This window comes from Galeopterus variegatus, unplaced genomic scaffold (assembly GCF_000696425.1).
Source record: "Galeopterus variegatus unplaced genomic scaffold, G_variegatus-3.0.2 Scaffold342, whole genome shotgun sequence".
NCBI classification, from domain to species: domain Eukaryota; kingdom Metazoa; phylum Chordata; class Mammalia; order Dermoptera; family Cynocephalidae; genus Galeopterus; species Galeopterus variegatus.
In genome coordinates this window covers 418,444-435,319 of record NW_007726453.1, presented here as the reverse complement: position 1 = coordinate 435,319, position 16,876 = coordinate 418,444, and the positions used below count along the sequence as shown (strand labels likewise).

The window sequence follows — 16,876 nt, the reverse complement described above, 5'->3', positions numbered from 1 at the left end:
AAAACACCCTCATAGACACACTCAGAATAGTACTTGACCAAATGTCTAGGCACCTATGGTCCAGTAAGGTTGACATGTAAAATTACCAATTACTGAGACTTAGAAATACTATCATCCAAGAGAAGGAAGAAAGAGAATGTATCAAAAGCAATATTTGAAAATATAATAGCTGAGAATTTTCTAACACCGACAGAAGATATAAAGCCACAAATTCAATAATTTCTATTAAATTCAATCAGGATAAATAAGATAGCCTAAATATATACCATGCAAACACAAATCATAAGGAAGATGGAGTTGCTCAGCATAAGATAAAAGGTATTATCAAAGTTAAAGAGAGATATTTCATATAGATAAAAGTGTCAATTCTTTAAGTCTTTAATATGCATGCATCTAATAACAAAACTTCAAAATTCATGAAGCAAAAACTGGGAAAACTTAAGGGAAAAACAGAAAAACCATAATAACAGTTGGAAATGTTGACATTCATCTCTTCATAGTTGGTAGAATAAGTAGACAAAATATTAACATGGATGTAATAGGTCTAAACAAAACTATCAGGCAACATGACCTAATTAATACTTTTTTATTGAAACATAATTGATTGCACATATTAGTGGGGTGTACAGTTGACTTTCAGCATTTGTGTACAATATGTGCTGCTCAAATCAGGATTATTAGCATATTTATCATAACAAAATGTAATTATTCTTGTGTCCATTACCCAATTTCTCCCTAACCTCTCTCTCCCCCTTTCCCACGTCTAGTAACCATAATTCTGTTCTCTCCTTTGTATAATGTATTATTGTGCTCGTTTGCTTGTTTCTTTTTGGCTCCCACTTATGAATGAGGACATGCCATATTACTCTTTCATTCCTGGCTTATTTCAATTAACACAATTTTCTCCAAGCTCACCCATGTTGCTGCAAATGGCAGAATTCCATTCTTTTTTAATGGCTGAGTAGATTCCATTGTGCAAATATATCACTTTCTTTATCCAATCATCCATTGATAGACATTTAGGTTGATTCCAACTCTTGGCTGTTGTAAATACAGCTTCAATAAACATGGGAGTGCATGTATCCCTTCAACATGATGATTCCACTAATTTGGGTAAATCCCACTACCCAGAAGTGGGATTACTGGATCATATGGTAGTTCTAGGTGTAGTTTGAGAAAACTTCATACTGTTTTCCATAATGTACTAATTTATAGTCCCACCAACAGTGTTCCCCTTTCTCCACATCCTAACCAGCATTTCTTGTTCTCTGTCTTTTTGATAATAGCTAGTCTAACTGGAGTAAGATGATATCTCAATGTGGTTTTGATTTTCATTTCCCTGATGATTAGTTATGTTGAACATTTTTTCATGTATCTGTTGGCCATATTTTTATATCTTACTTTGAGAAATATCTATTCAGCCCCTTTACCCATTTTTTAATTGAATTATTTGGTTTTTTACTGTTAAGTTGTTTGTGTTCCTTGTATATTCTGGATATTAATCCCTTGTCAGATGTATAGTTTGCAAATATTTTCTCCCATTCTATAGGTTGTCTTTTCACTCTGTTAATTGTTTCTTTTGCTGTGCAGAAGCTTTTTAGTTTGATATAATCCCATTTGTTCTCTTTCGTTTCCCGTGCTTTGGGGGCCTTATTTATAAAGTCTTTGCCCAGTCCTACATCCTGAAGTGTTTCCCCTATGTTTTCTTCTAGGAGTTTTACAGTTTCAGGTCTTATATTTAAGTCTTTAATCCATCTTGAGTTATGTTGTTATATGGTATACTTTCATTCTTCAACACATGGAAATCCAATTTTCCTAGCACCATTTACTGAAGATGCTATCCTTTCCACAGTGCATGTTCTTGGTGCCTTTATGTAAGATTAGCTGACTGTAAGTACATGGGTTGATTTGGGGGTTCTCTATTCTGCTCCATTGGTCCATGGGTCTGTTCTTATACCTTTACCATGCTGCTTTGGTTACTATAGCTTTGTAGTATAATTTGAAGTCAGGTAGTGTAATACCTCTGGCTTTATATTGTTTTTGCTCAGGATTGCTTTGGCTTTTCAGGGCCTTTGCTGTTCTATATTAATGTTAGGATTATTTTTTCTATTTCTGTGAAGAATGTCATTGGTATCTTGATACAGATTGCATTGAATGTGTAGATTGTTTTGGGTAGTGTAGACCTCTTTACAACATTAGTTCTTCCAGTCCATGAATACGGAAAGTCTTTCCATCTTTTGGTGTCCTCTTTAATTCCTTTTAGCAGTGTTTTTTACTTCTCATTGTAGAGATCTTTCAACTCTTTGGTTAAATTTATTCCTAGGTATTTTATTCTTTTTGTAGCTGTTGTAAATGGGCTTTCTTTCTTGATTTCTTTTTCTGCTTGTTTATTGTTGGTATATAATAATGTTACTGATTTTTGTGTATTGATTTTACAACTTTTCTGAATTTGCTTGTCAGCTCTAGGAGTTGTTTGGTAGAGGTTATAAGTTTTTCTACATATAGGATCATGTCATGTGCAAACAGGGACAATTTGACTTCATCTTTTCCAATTTGGATGTACTTTATTTATTTCTCTTGCCTGATTGGTCTGGCTGGTACTCCCAATACTATGTTAAATAGGAGTGGCGAAAGTGGGCCTCCTTGTCTTGTTCCTGTTCTTAAAATCTGGACACTTTTCTCCACTTGGCATCCCACTTCAGGTGATTCATCCATTTCTTATTGTTTGAGGTCTAGTATTAGAGAATTGTAGTCTTTTGAGGGAGTCGTGTTTCTCTGTTTTTAAATGCTTCTCATATCTCTGCATTGACGTCTGGGCATCAGGCAGTGTTAGTCACTTCTTTTAATTCTAGGAGTGGCTTTTGAAAGGAAAAACTCTTTCCTGTGGACATATTCTATATTGACAGTCAGGTTCGGCATTTTAATTTTGGATCTGGATGAGTGTGTTAGTGCAGCTTTCTTGTGACTTCTTCAACTGTAGAGCTGTCTTTGGGTGACTTTGTGGTCTAGATGGTGGGGTCCTTAGCAGTTTCTTGTTAGGGTGGGTTTATTGTTGGGGTGAGTGATCCACTGTCGGCCAGTGAGCAGGTGTATACTGTTGCAGTGGGACCTTTAGAGGGCCTCTGGCTCAGCTGTTGAGCCAGGAGCAAGCCTGCATGGATGCTACAGGACCCAGCAGCTTTCTAGAGGTGTGTTGTGGGGAGGACAAGCTACTACCCAATCAGCTGTTGCTTTGGGAGTAGGTGTACACAGCTGTTGCAGAAACTGGCAGCTCTGTAGGTAGCCAACTGATCAGCTGTTGAGCCTGATGCAAGCCTACAAGGGTGAAGATAAAGCCAGCATTTCTTCAGATGTCTGCCTTGGGCTGCCAAAGCCCCTGCATAGTCCACTGTCATTTTGGTAGCCAATATACGCCTGTGCAACAGGTCCTGACAATTCTGTAGAAGGCCACTGGCTCTGCTGTTGAGTCTGGAGCAAGCCTGCATGGATGCTGCAGTACCCAGTGGCTCTCTAGAGGCATGCTATAGAAAGGAAAAGCTGCCACCCAATCAGCTATTGTTCTGGGAGTAGATGTACATTGGTGCTGCAGGGCTTGGCAGCTCTATAGGTGGACACCTGATCAGCTGTTGACCCTTTTGCAACCTGAAAGGGTACAGCCAAGCCCAGCAGCTCTGTAGAGGCCTGCCTTGGGGTGTCAGAGCCACTGCCTATTGACCTAATTAATATTTCAAAACACTACACCCAACAACTGTGTACATATTCATTTCAAGTGCATGTGGAAAATTTACTAAATATGCTGGGCTATTAAGAAACAAATTTCACTATATTTTGAAAGGCTAAAATCATACAGACTATATTCTCTTGATGGAATTAAATTTGAAATTGAAAACAGTAAGACATCTTGAAAATCCCCACATATTTGGAAATTAAATAACACAATCTTGAGTAACACGTGGGTCAAAGGAAAAACCTACAAGACAAAAACAATATTTTGAACCAAATGACAATAAAAAACATAATCTATCAAAATTTGATTTTGATAAAAATTTGTGATATTCAGCCAAAGCAGAAATTAAAGGGAAATTTATAGCTTTAAATGACTACTAGTAAAGATTAAAAGGTTTAAAATCAGTGTTCTACATCCCCATCTTAAGAAGTTAGCAAAAGAAAAGCAGATTAATCCCCACTGGCTATTCCGAAAAGCCATCTTTGCATTGATCTTTGGTCAGCTCTGCATTGGTGCCACCACCACCGCTGTGCACCTCCCCCATTGCCACGGACTCCAGCAGCTTTATTACCAGAGTTCGGGAACTTTCGCTGTTTTTTCAATCCGTGCACTACCATGTCCAAGATCACCACTGGGGATTTAAAGGAGAAGAAGGAAGTTGTGGAGAAGGTGGGGAATGGAAGAGAAGCCCCTGCTAATGGGAATGTTAATGAGGAAAATGGGGAACAGGAGGCTGACAATTCGGTAGATGAAGAAGAAGAGGAAGGTGGAGAGGAAAGAGAGGAGGAGGAAGAAAGCCATGGTGAGGAAGAGGATGGAAGTGAAGATGAGGAGGCTGAGGGAGCTAATGGAAAATGCAGCTGAAGATGATGAGGATGACAATGTTGACACCAAGAAGCAGAAGACCTATGAGGATGACCAGACAGTAAAAAAGGAAAAATTAAACTTAAAAAAAAAGGCTGCCATGATTTATTCACCCTCTACTTCCCATCTCAGAATCTAAACATGGTCACCTTCGAGTAGAGAGGCCAGCCCCACCACCCACTGTGGCAGTGCCACCCTCAGGTGACACACGCTCTCCACCACCAACCAAACCAAAATGAGAATTTGCAACAGGGCAGGAAAAAAACCCCAAAACTTCCAAGGCCCTGCTTTTTTCTTAAAAATACTTTAAAAAGGAAAATTTGTCTGTATTTTTTATTTGCGTTTCATATTTTTACACATGATGTTAGGGGTCAGCCATTTTTAATGATCTCAGATGACCAAACCAGCCTTCAGAGCATTCTCTGTCCTGCCTCCAGCTTTACTTCTGGTGTGATCATGTTCATTATAATCTCAAAGGAGAAAAAATCCTGAGTAAAAAACCAGACAAAGACACAACAAAAAAAGAAAATTACAGGCCAATATCCTCGATAAACATAGATGCAAAAATCCTCAACAAAATATTAGCAATCAGAATACAGCAACACATCAAAAAAATTATACACTATGATCAAGTGGGATTCATCCCACGGATGCAAGGATGGTTCAACATACAAAAGTCAGTAAACACGATACATCACATCAACAAACTCAAGGACAAAGACCATAGGATTATTTCAATAGATGCTGAAAAAGCATTTGACAAAATTAAACGTCCTTCATGATAAAGACTCTCAACAAATTAGGTATAGAAGGAAAATATCTCAACACAATGAAAGCCATCTATGACAAGCCCACTGCTAGTATCATTCTGAATGGGGAAAAACGGAGGGCCTTTCACTTAAGAATGGGAACAAGACAAGGATGCCCCCTCTCACCACTTTTATTTGACATAGTGCTGGAAGTACTAGCCAAAGCAATCAGTCAAGAGAAAGAAATAAAGGGAATCCAGGTTGGAAAAGATGAAGTCAAACTTTATTTTTAGATGACATGATACTATGCATAGAAAAACCTAAAGAGTCTATCAGAAAACTCCTAGAGCTGGTTAATAACTTCAGTAACATTGCAGGATGCAAAATAAATGCCCCCAAATCAGTTGCATTTATATACTTGATGGAGTTTGAATGTGTTGTCCCTTCCAAAACTCATGTGGAAATTTGATCTCCAATGTGGCAGTGTTGCAAACTGATTGAGTCATGAGGGCAGATCCCTCATGAATGGATTAATGCTCTCCCTGGGGAATGGGAGATTAATGAGTGAGTTCTCACTCTATTAGTTCCCGTGAAAGCTCGTTGCTTAAAAAGACCCTGGCACCTTCTCTCTCTTTTTCTTGTTTCCTCTCACTATGTGATCTGCTTGTACCCACCAGCTGCCTGCCACTTTCTGCCATGCGTAGAAATAGCCTGAGGCCCATGCCAGATGCAGTTGTCCCAGAATTATAAGCCAAATAAACCTCTCTTCTTTATAAATTACCCAGTTTCAGATATTCTGTTACAGCAACACAAAATGGACTAAAACAATACTCAAATAAAGAACTAACAGAGGAATAAGGAAAGTAAGCCCATTTACAATTGTCACAAAAAAAATAAAATACCTAGGGATCAATTTAACCAAGGAGGTGAAAGATCTCTACAATGAGAACTACAAACCACTACTGAAAGAAATTAAAGAAAACACAAAATGATGGAAAGATATTCCACGCTCTTAGATTGGAAGAATTAACACTGTGAAAATGTCTATACTACCCAAAATGATCTACAGATTCAATGTGATACCCATCAAATTACCAATGACATTCTTCACAGATATGGAAAAAACAATATTAAACAATATGGAATAACGAAAGACTCCGAATAGCCAAAGCAATCTTGAGCAAAATAAATAAATAAATAAATAAAGCTGGAGGCATAACACTACCTGGCTTCAAATTATACTGCAAAGCTATTGTAACCAAAACAGCATGGCACTGGTATAAAAATAGACATTCAGATCAGTGGAGCATAATTGAGAACCCAGAAATCACCCCTCAGGATTACAGCCATCTGATATTGGACAAAGGCAACAAAAAATCTACATTGGGGAAAAGGCTGCCTCTTCAACAAGTGGTGCTGGGAAAATTGGATATCCATATGCAGAAGAGTGAAACTAGGTATGCACCTCTCACCATATACTAAAATCAACTCAGAATGGATTAAAGACTTAAGTTTAAGACCTGAAACTATAAAATTACCAAGGGAAAGTACAGGTGAAACACTTCAGGCACTAGGTCTGGGCACAGACTTTATGAACGTGAACCCAAAAGCACAAGCAGCAAAAGAAATAATAAACAAATGGGACTACATCAAACTAAAAAGCTTCTGCAAATCAAAGGAAATAATCAACAGAGTGAAACGACAACCTACAAAGTAGGAGAAAATTTTTGCCAACTGTGCATCCGACAAGGGTTTAATACTCATAATATACAAGGAACTCAAGCAATTACACTGTAAAAAAACAAATAACCCAATTAAAAAATGGGCAAAGGAGCTGAATAGACATTTTTCAAAGGAAGACATACAGATGGCCAACAGGTACATGAAAAAATGCTCAATATCACTAGTCAGCAGGGAAATGCAAATTAAAACCACATTGAGATGCCATCTCACCCCAGTTAGACTGGCTGTAATGGAAAGGGCGGTGAATAACAAATGTTCGTGAGGGTGTGGAGAGAAGGGAATACTCCTGTACTGTTGGTGGGACTGTAAATTAGTACAATCACTATGGAAAACAGTATGGAGATTTCTCAAACAATACAGATAGATATTCCATACGATCCAGCAATCTCATTTCTGGGTATATACACAGAGGAATGGAAATCGTCATGCCAAAGGGATACCTGCACTCCCATGTTCATCGCAGCTCTGTTTATAATAGCCAAGACGTGGAACCAACCTAAATGTCCATCGATGGATGATTGGATAACGAAGCTGTGGTATACATACACCATGGAATATTACTCTGCCATAAAAAAGAATGAAATTCTCCCATTTGCAACAACATGGATGAGCCTGGAGAAACTTAAGTTGAGTGAAATAAGCAAAGCACAGAGGGATAAATACTACATGTGCCCACTCATATGTGGGAACTAAAAGAGAGAGAAGGAAGGAAAGAAAGTCCACAGTGGTGTGTTGGACTTGCAGAGGGAGAGAACATATTTGGGATAGAAAGCAGAGTGGGGGGGGTGGAGTGGGAGGGGGAGGTTGGGGATAATTGGGTGGCAGACATGGGGTACAAACACAGTTTGTGGTAATGTGCATGCTGCTAGTATGGATCTGGCCTTCACATCTTGGGCCCGAGGGGTGACAATCAGTTTGTGTCTCATGAATACTCATAACCAATAAAATTAAAAACATTAAAAAAATTTTTAAATTTTAAAAACCTGGTAAAAAAAAAAAATCTTATTCCAAGCATTCCAGTAACTTTTTTGTGTGTATGTACTTAGCTGTCCTATAAGTAGTTGGTTTGTATGAGATGGCTAAAAAGGCCAAAGATAAAAGGTTTATTTTTTTCCTTTTTCTGTCTATGAAGTTCCCGTTTAATATTTTTGGCCTGTTGGATGTATGTGTGAAACAATGTTGTCCAACAACAAAGCCAGAATTTTATTTTGCTGAGTTGTGAGTTGTTCTAACAGAAAGAAAGAAAGAAAGAAAGAAAGAAAGAAAGAAAGAAAGAAAGAAAGAAAGAAAAGCAGATTAAAACAAAGTAGAAGGAAATACATAATAAAATATGAGAAAAAATCAGTTCAATAAAAAACAAAGATTAAAGAATAGTCAAAATGGTTCTTCAAAAAGATCAGTAAAATTTATAAACTTCTAGCAAGAACAATTTTAAAAAGAGCTAGGTAGAAAACGAATTACTAATATCAAGTATAAAAGAGGGAATGTCACTGTAGATCTAGATATAGCAAAAGAATAAGATAATATTTATGAATAACTTTCGGCCAATAAATGTAACAACCTAGATTAAATGGACAAATTTTTTTCCCAGACACACATCATCAACACTGATTCAGTAAGAAATATAGAAAAGAACTATTTTTAAAAATTGAAATCACAATCAAAAACTTTTTCACAAAGAAAACTTCAGGTCTGAATGGTTTCATTAATGACCTCTATCAAAAATTTAAGAAAAAAATAATATCATTCTTACTCAAATTTTCAGGGAAAGAAAGGTATACTTTCCAACTCATTTTACAAGGTCGGCGTAACCCTGCTACCAAAGTATGACAAAGACATTACAAGAAAAGCAAATTACAAAATATCCCTCATAGGCACAGACCCAAAAAATCTCAACCAAATTTAATACAACAATATATTAAAAAGATAATAAATACATTATGACAAAAAGGATTTATTCCAGGAAAGCAATGGTATTTTAACATTCTTGATCAATTAATATAATGCATTAACATAATGGAGAAAACAAGTACCTCAATAGACATAGAAAAGGCATTTGACATAATTCAGCACCCATTCGTGTAAACGCACTTGGCAAACTAGGAAAAGATGGGAATTTAATTAAGCACACAAGGGAATTTTTTTATAGAAATAACGAATGAAAATAAGTTGAGACAGTGCTTTGGCTATTGTCTCACAAAAGGAATTGCATTGGTGAAGTTTATTCTTGCTTTTCAATTTGGGTTTGCAAGCAGTCACAAAGATGATGATAATGATGAAGATGACAATGACAACAATGATAGTGATCATATTCTATTTAGAAAATGTGTTTATTCTCAGGATTCAGAATCTTCACTAAGTGTTCTGGTTCAAATGAATACAGCAGAGAAGAAGATATCCTCGTTCAGAGAATTCAGATGATATAAAGTTTAACACATTTTTTTTTCCTAAAACTGAAATAAGCTTACTTCTCAAGGTCCCATATCTGCTCAGCAGTAGATAATGCAACTTTATTAATACAAGCTACATCCATTCATTCTAATATTTAATGAATATTTACTGAGTATGTGCCAGGCAATTGGGAATCATCACTGAACAAAACAGAAAAAGATCCTGCCCTTGAGGAGCTCATATTCTCGTCAAGAAGATAGGCATTAATAACACTATGAATAAATAAATTATATAATAGATTAAAAGGGCATAAGTATGAAGAAAGTCAAAATAGTACAGAATTAGTAGCACCAAGAGTGCTGGGTGTTGGGAGTGCCAGGGGGTGAGGATAATTGATAGCATTAAACACGGTCATCAGGGTAGCTCTCATTGAGAAGGTGACATTTGAGCAAATAATTAAGGTGAGGGAGTTAACCAAGTGGCAATGTGGAAGAAGAGCAACATGCTGAGTTTTTTCCAGGACAGCAGAAAGCTAGTGTGGCAGGAGGTGAGTGAGCAAGGGGGACAGTAGCAGAAAATGAAGTTAGAGAAGTAACAGGGGCCTCATCATGTAAGGCCTTGAAGGCTACTGTAAGAACCTTGAGTTTTACCCTTTGTAGTTTTGGACAGGGGGGCATGGTCTGACTTACATTTCAATGTTTATTTTGGCTGCTGTGTTGAGAATGGGCTGAAGGGGAATGTTCGGGTTATCTGTTCCTGGCTAACAATTTATCCCAAAATGTAGTGTTATAAAACAACAACCATTTAATTATATCTCTTGATTTCAAGCAAGGCTCAGCTGGGCAATTCTTCTGTTCCATGTGGCATTACTTAGTGGTATTTTGCTAGCAGAAGGGATGCTGTCCAGAGTCCGAGATGGCTTCACTTACGTCACTAGTGTTTTAGAAAGTTGGGCTGAGACACGGTCGGCTGAGTTCCTACATATGGCCTCTCCACCATGGCAGTCTCAGGGTAGTTAGATATGACATGGGTCCTTAGGGTTCCCAGACAGAATGTTCCAAGAATGAGGAAGTAGAAATTACCTATTTCTTAAGACCGGGGCCTAGAAATTGGCATAGTGTCACTTCTGTGACATTTTATAGGTCAAAGCAGTTACAGAGCCCATCAGAATTTGAGGAGAGGGTCATAGATCTTCATTTCTCAATGGGAGGAATATCGAGGCATTTATGGCAATCTCTACAGTCTATCCCCTGGCCACAAGTTACTTACATTTCTCCCACTTGCAAAGTACACTCACACCCCCTCAAAATCCGTAAACATGTTAGAAACACCTAGTATGTGCTCAATACAAGTTAGTCATTATCAATATTAGTGATACTTTATATCTTTAAAACCAGGAATTTTCGGTTCTTTTGCTAATTGAATAACATTATTGTTTAGAGTTACCAGCAGATGGGGATGTTGCATAATACTTTTCTAGGTTGTTGCAAACCTTGTTCCTGACTTAACAAAAAGAAAAAAGAAGCAGGCCTGTGAATAAACATCTGCCCGATTGCATTATACAATCCCTTTTTAATAGAAAAAATTTTCAAAAATTATAAATTTTTAAGGGTTTCAAAATAACTTATTATACAGCTGATAAGGGAACTGAGAAGTTAAGTTACTTGACTTCGTTCACTCAACTAGCAAGTGGTAGACCTAGTATTTGAATCCAGCCTTGGCTAACTCATGTTTTGCTTCCGATCTGCGTAATAAGATATCAAAATTCATTTACTGAATTCGGAAAGAGAAACTAACTTGCACATGTGCATCATTGGTCAAACCTCAGTTTATGTCTCTAATTGATGGCCTGTATATTTTGTCCTAGAAGTCAATCCTGACTAAACAGCCCAGGGGTTAAGTGAAACTAGCAAATAATATCTCCCTCAGTGATGAAACTGGAAACTGTGGCATTCAACTCATCCCTCCCAAAATGTAGCTTCGGTCTCATTGTGGGGTTTTGTTAGCATCTGTGGAAGTTGTCAGTTTAGCAGCAAAAGAACAATGTTTTTCTGACATGTCCATGAAGTTCTCTCCTTGGACAAGTCATTCTGATCTAACGGGATACTATTTCTCACTGATACTTTAGGGAATAACAATAAAGACAAGATACAGAGTGCTAAAAAATATTTTTAATGCATATGTCTGACAAAAGACTTGTAGCCAAAATCTATAAAGAACTCCATTTTAAAATGAGAAAAGACTTAGAACAGGCACTTCATAAAATATATTTCCAAATGGCTAATAATTTAGAAAATTACTCAACACTTTGTTCACCAGTAAAATGCACGTAGAACTTATGGGATACCTAGCAGAATGAATAAAATTAAAAAGATGACAATACAGAGTACTGAAAAGGAATAGTAACCAGAACTCTTATACATTGCTGGAGAGATTCCAAATTTATACAACTGTGTTGGAAACGCATTTGGCACTTTCTTCTAAAGCCAAACATTCATATATCCTTTGACCCATCAATTCAGTTCCATGCCTAAGTATATATCCAAAAAAGCACACATTTACTAAAAGATATTACAAGAGTATTCGTAGAAAGATTATTTGCAATAGTTAAAACTAGAAACCATCCAAATATCAACCAACAGTAGAATGGATAAATTAGTTGTGATACATTTTTACAATGGATTTGTATACAGCACTGACATAAATAAACTATAGTTTATGCAACAAAATAGATCAATCTCACAAGCATAATGCTAAACATAAAAAGCCAGACCCTGCATGAGCCCACTTATGTGACATTTTAAAACCAGGTAAAACTATATGTGATAAAAATCAGAATAGCAGTTGCCTTTACCAGACGGTAATTACTGGCAGGGGGCATAAGGCAGGCTTCTAGGGTGCTGGCAATATTATATATATTGATCTGAGTATAGGTGCACATGTTTACTTTGTAAAATTTAATCAAGGTGTACAGATAAAATTTGTGCTCTTACCTGTACATATATCATACTTCAATAAAATAATTAATAAATAAATCCTCAACTTGGCATAACATAGTAAAAATGCAAAATAGGATTAATGAAAAATATGAGGCATAATCAGAGGGAAACGTTGTTTAGCTAAAAAGGAAACCAAAATACTAATGATAAACTTTTTTTCAATATGCAACTGGTAGAAGATTCACAGCATAGAGTTTTCACTAAAGTAAAGCCAAGAGGAAGTGTGGGGTCAGAGTTGCAGCAGAAACCCCCTCCCCAAGGCCATGCCTAGTAGAGCCATGGGTGCGGGACCACCATGGAGACCCCAGACTTATAGAGCTACCAGCATGCAATGCCAGCCTGGAAGAGTTAAAGCATGGCTAGGAACCAGGAAAGCCATAGAAGCAGAGCTGCCTAAGGCCTTGGGGACCCAAACCCCACACCAGCATGCATTTGACATGGAATATGGAGTCAAGGTATATGACTTGCCAGCTTTGAGATTTAATGCCTGCTCTGTTAGGTTTCAGATTTGTTTGGGACCTGTTACCCCCTTCTTTTGGCCTATTTCTCCTTTTCTGATTGGGAATATGTACCCTATGCTTGTCCCACCATTGTATCTTGGAAGTAGATAACTTGTTTGATTTCACAGATGGAACTTTGAGACTTTGGACTTTGGGGTTAAAACAAGTTAAGATTTTAGAGATGACATGAATGTATTTGTATGTGAAAAGGACATGAGTTTTGAGGGTTTGAGGGTGAAATTCCTTGGGTTGAATATCCCCCAAAACATATTTTGTTATAAGCAACAGAAATAGAGTAACACAGGGAGTTAAGGAGAAATTGGTTAATGAACACAAAGAATAATTATGATTTGTAATGATGAACATGTTAACAATATGATTTGATCATTGCATATTATACACAAATACTTACAGTCAACTCTGTACCCCATAAATACATATAATCAATTATGTTTCAAGTAAAAAATGAATTTCAAAAAAACCCAAAAGTATGGAAAAATATATACCAGGTAAATGCTAGCCAGAAGAAATCTGCTGTTATAACTTTAGTATCAGATAAAAATAGAATTTAAGACAAAACATATTTCTAGAGATAAAATGAAAAACCTACAAAGATGTAACTGTCATGAACATGTATGTGTACACCTAGTAATGTAGCTTGAAATACATACAGGCAGGCTGGCTGTGACATTAACAAATCTCCATTTTATTTTTAACATAAAGATTTTATTTTTAACATAGTTTTTCTATTACAATATTACCTGCATGAAGGTAAAGAAATCACAAGTGTACAATTCAGTGGATTTTTATATAATGAACCCTGCACCCAGCACCCAGATGAAGAAATAGATCTGCATTCCAGAAGCCACCTTGTTCTCTTTTCAGTTACAGAACCCAAGGGTAAACATTATCCTGAATTCTAATACCATGAAACAGTTTTGCCTGCTTTTAACTTTCTGTTTAAGTGGAATAATATACTAAACACTCTTGTGTCTAGCTTTCTTTCAATGGTATGTTTGGGAGCTGTATCCAATTGTTCCGTGTAGGGTAGTTTGTATGAGTGAATATACTGAAATGTGTTTACATTCTACTGTTGATGAACAGTTCAGTTGTTTCCAGTTTTTGCATTTTACATATAGAGTTACTATAAACGTTCTTATACATGTCTTTTGGTGAAGTACATGTGCATTCTCTTGGAAGGTTTTCCTAAACATGAAATTACTGGGTAATACGTGTATGGGTAATACGTATTCAACTTTATTTATTTTATTTATGTATAAATAAAATTTATTTCTTACAGTTTTGGAGGCTGGGAAGGCCACAGTTCAGGCAGCTAATCTGGTGAGGGCCTTCTTAATGGAAACTCTCTTCAGGGTCCCATGATGAACAGGGCATCATCTGGGAAGAATGGGCTGAGCAAGAGAGAGTTATCTTCTTCACTTGCTCTCCTTTTAAAGCCATCAAATCCACTCCCTTTACTCCACGAATGGATCAATCCATTCACAAGGGCACAGCACTCACAATCTAATCATCTTGTAGAGGACCCACCTTTCAAATATTCCCACCTCTTAACACTGTTACAATGGAGTTTAAGTTGCCAATACATGAACTTTTGGGGGGCACATTTGACCTATAGCAGTTATCCTTGAGCAATTTATGTAATCTTGCTAGGTGCTTTTGCTTTTTCTTTAAAAAAATTTTTTTTATTGAAACATAATTGATTGTACATATCTGTGGGGTACCATGCTGAATATCAATACCTGTGTGTAATATGTGAGGCTCAAATCAGGATAATTAATATATTCAACATTGTACCACATAATTACTTTTGTGGCCCTTTACCATTTCCCACTAAATCCCTGTTCCCCTCCCCATTTCCCACCTCTGGTTACCTCAGTTCTGTTCTCTCCTTTGAAAGTTTAATGTATTATTGTGATCATTGTATCTTTCTTTTTCTTTTTATTTTATTTATTTTAGCTCCCACTTACAAGTGAGGACATGTGGTATTTCTCTGTGCCTGTCTTATTTCACTTAACATAATTTTCTCTAATTTCATCTATATTGCTGTGAATGGCAGAATTTCATTCTTTTTTATGGCTGAGTAGTATTCCATTGTGTGTATCTACCACATTTCCTTATCCAGTCATCCAATAATGGACATTGAGGTTGGTTCCAACTCTTGGCTATTGTAAACACAGCTACAATAAACATGGGAGTGCAGGTATCCCTTTGACATGATGATTTCCATTCCTTTGGTATATACCCAGCAGTGGGATTTCTGAGTCATATGGCAGTTCTATCTGTAGTAGTTTGAGGAACCTCCATAGTGTTTTCCAAAATGGCTGCACTAAATTACAGTCCCACTGACAGCGCAGGAGGCTTCTCCTTTCTCTGCATCCTCGCCAACTTTTGTTAGTCTCTGTCTTTTTGATAATGGCCAGTTTATCTGGGGTGAGGTGATTTCTCAATGCAGTTTTGATTTGCATTTCCCTGATGCTTAGTGATGTTGAGCATTTTTTCACGTGTCTGTTGGCCATTTGTATGTCTTCCTTTGATAAATGCCTATTCAGCTCCTTTGCCCATTTTTAAATCAGGTTACTAATTTTTTTTTTTTGAAAGGTAATGGTTTCATTGAATTAATGAGATGAAAAGATAATGAAGCCCTGTTTCCTACTTACATGAAATAAGATTTTAAAAAATAATCACTGCAGAAAATACAAAGGATAGGGTTATGCTGTGGCATTATACTTTTCTCCATAATGTTTCTCTTGACTGTTCAAGAACAAATTAAAGTTTCCACAGCAAGTTTGTTTTCAAAATGCCAAATTGCGACACCATCTCTGACTTCACGTTTCTGAATATCTTTAATAATTTCACTGTGTTGCAGTTTATAAGCTTCCTTGTTGAGACAGTTAATAAAGAAACCCAAGCAATGTCTTCAATGTGATAAGTAACAACTATGCCCTCATGAATCAGATATGACTGAGGCAAATAGTTTCCAGCTTTAATGTTAAGTAATTCCAAGAGGTTTCTGGGTGACATATGGAAGTGTTCAGAGGGATTACATAGCACGTTTCCAGGTTAAGATCTAAATAGGCTGTGCGTTTCTTGTTAAGGTCATGAGCAATGTTGGTAGGATCACTATCCGCAAACTCTGGGACAGGCACACTGATGAATTCAACCTCATCTTCAAGATGAACTGTTCTCTTCAATAGCTTGGTTGAGAGCAGCTGGGGCATCCACAGAAGGATCATTTATGACATCATCTTTGATGTATTTTATTCCACAGTGGTACACATCATTTGGATGAAGTGCAAAATATTTGTACTAGGAGGTATGTTCCTCCTAAAATGACACCCGGCAAGCATAAACGCTAGTCCAAAGCACATGCACCAACACCAGGCTCTCCTTTGCCCAACTGGTATCACATCATCTGGGTGTTTGCCGTCCACCACGATGACGCTGCCTCCTCGCCCTCTTTGGGCTCCTCCTTAGCCTCCTTCTGGGCCAAAGCAGAATTGTACATCACCTTCATCGTGGCGCAGCCTGGGGCGCCCTCAGAGGGCAGCAGCAGGCTCGAGGTGTGGGCAGTGGGTTCCCAGTTACAGCTACAGCCTCCTCGGCAGGGCTCCTGGTGCGGCTCATCGATGGCTGAGGAGGGTCAGGCAGCTCCGCTCAGCGGCTGAGGTGGCTACTGAGGCAACGATCTCCTAGCTTGCGTACGAGGATTGAGATGGCTGGCACACCCCAGAGGTGGAGCAAGGACCCTGGGTGGAAGGGCGGGCTGTGGACCCAGGTTACTTGTTTTTTACTGTTGAGTTCCTTGTATATTCTGGATATTAATTCCTCGTTAGATGCATGGTTTGCAAATATTTTCTCCCATTCTATAAGTTGTCTTTTCAC

General features: G+C 37.5%; 2 pseudogenes; one reads left to right on the top strand and one right to left on the bottom strand.

Annotated features, from left to right (window-relative positions):
* Positions 1-4,342: 4,342 nt before the first annotated feature.
* Positions 4,343-4,730, top strand: LOC103586472 (annotated as a pseudogene).
* A 10,972-nt stretch (positions 4,731-15,702) lies between these two features.
* On the bottom strand, positions 15,703-16,508 carry LOC103586471 (annotated as a pseudogene).
* Positions 16,509-16,876: the final 368 nt, after the last annotated feature.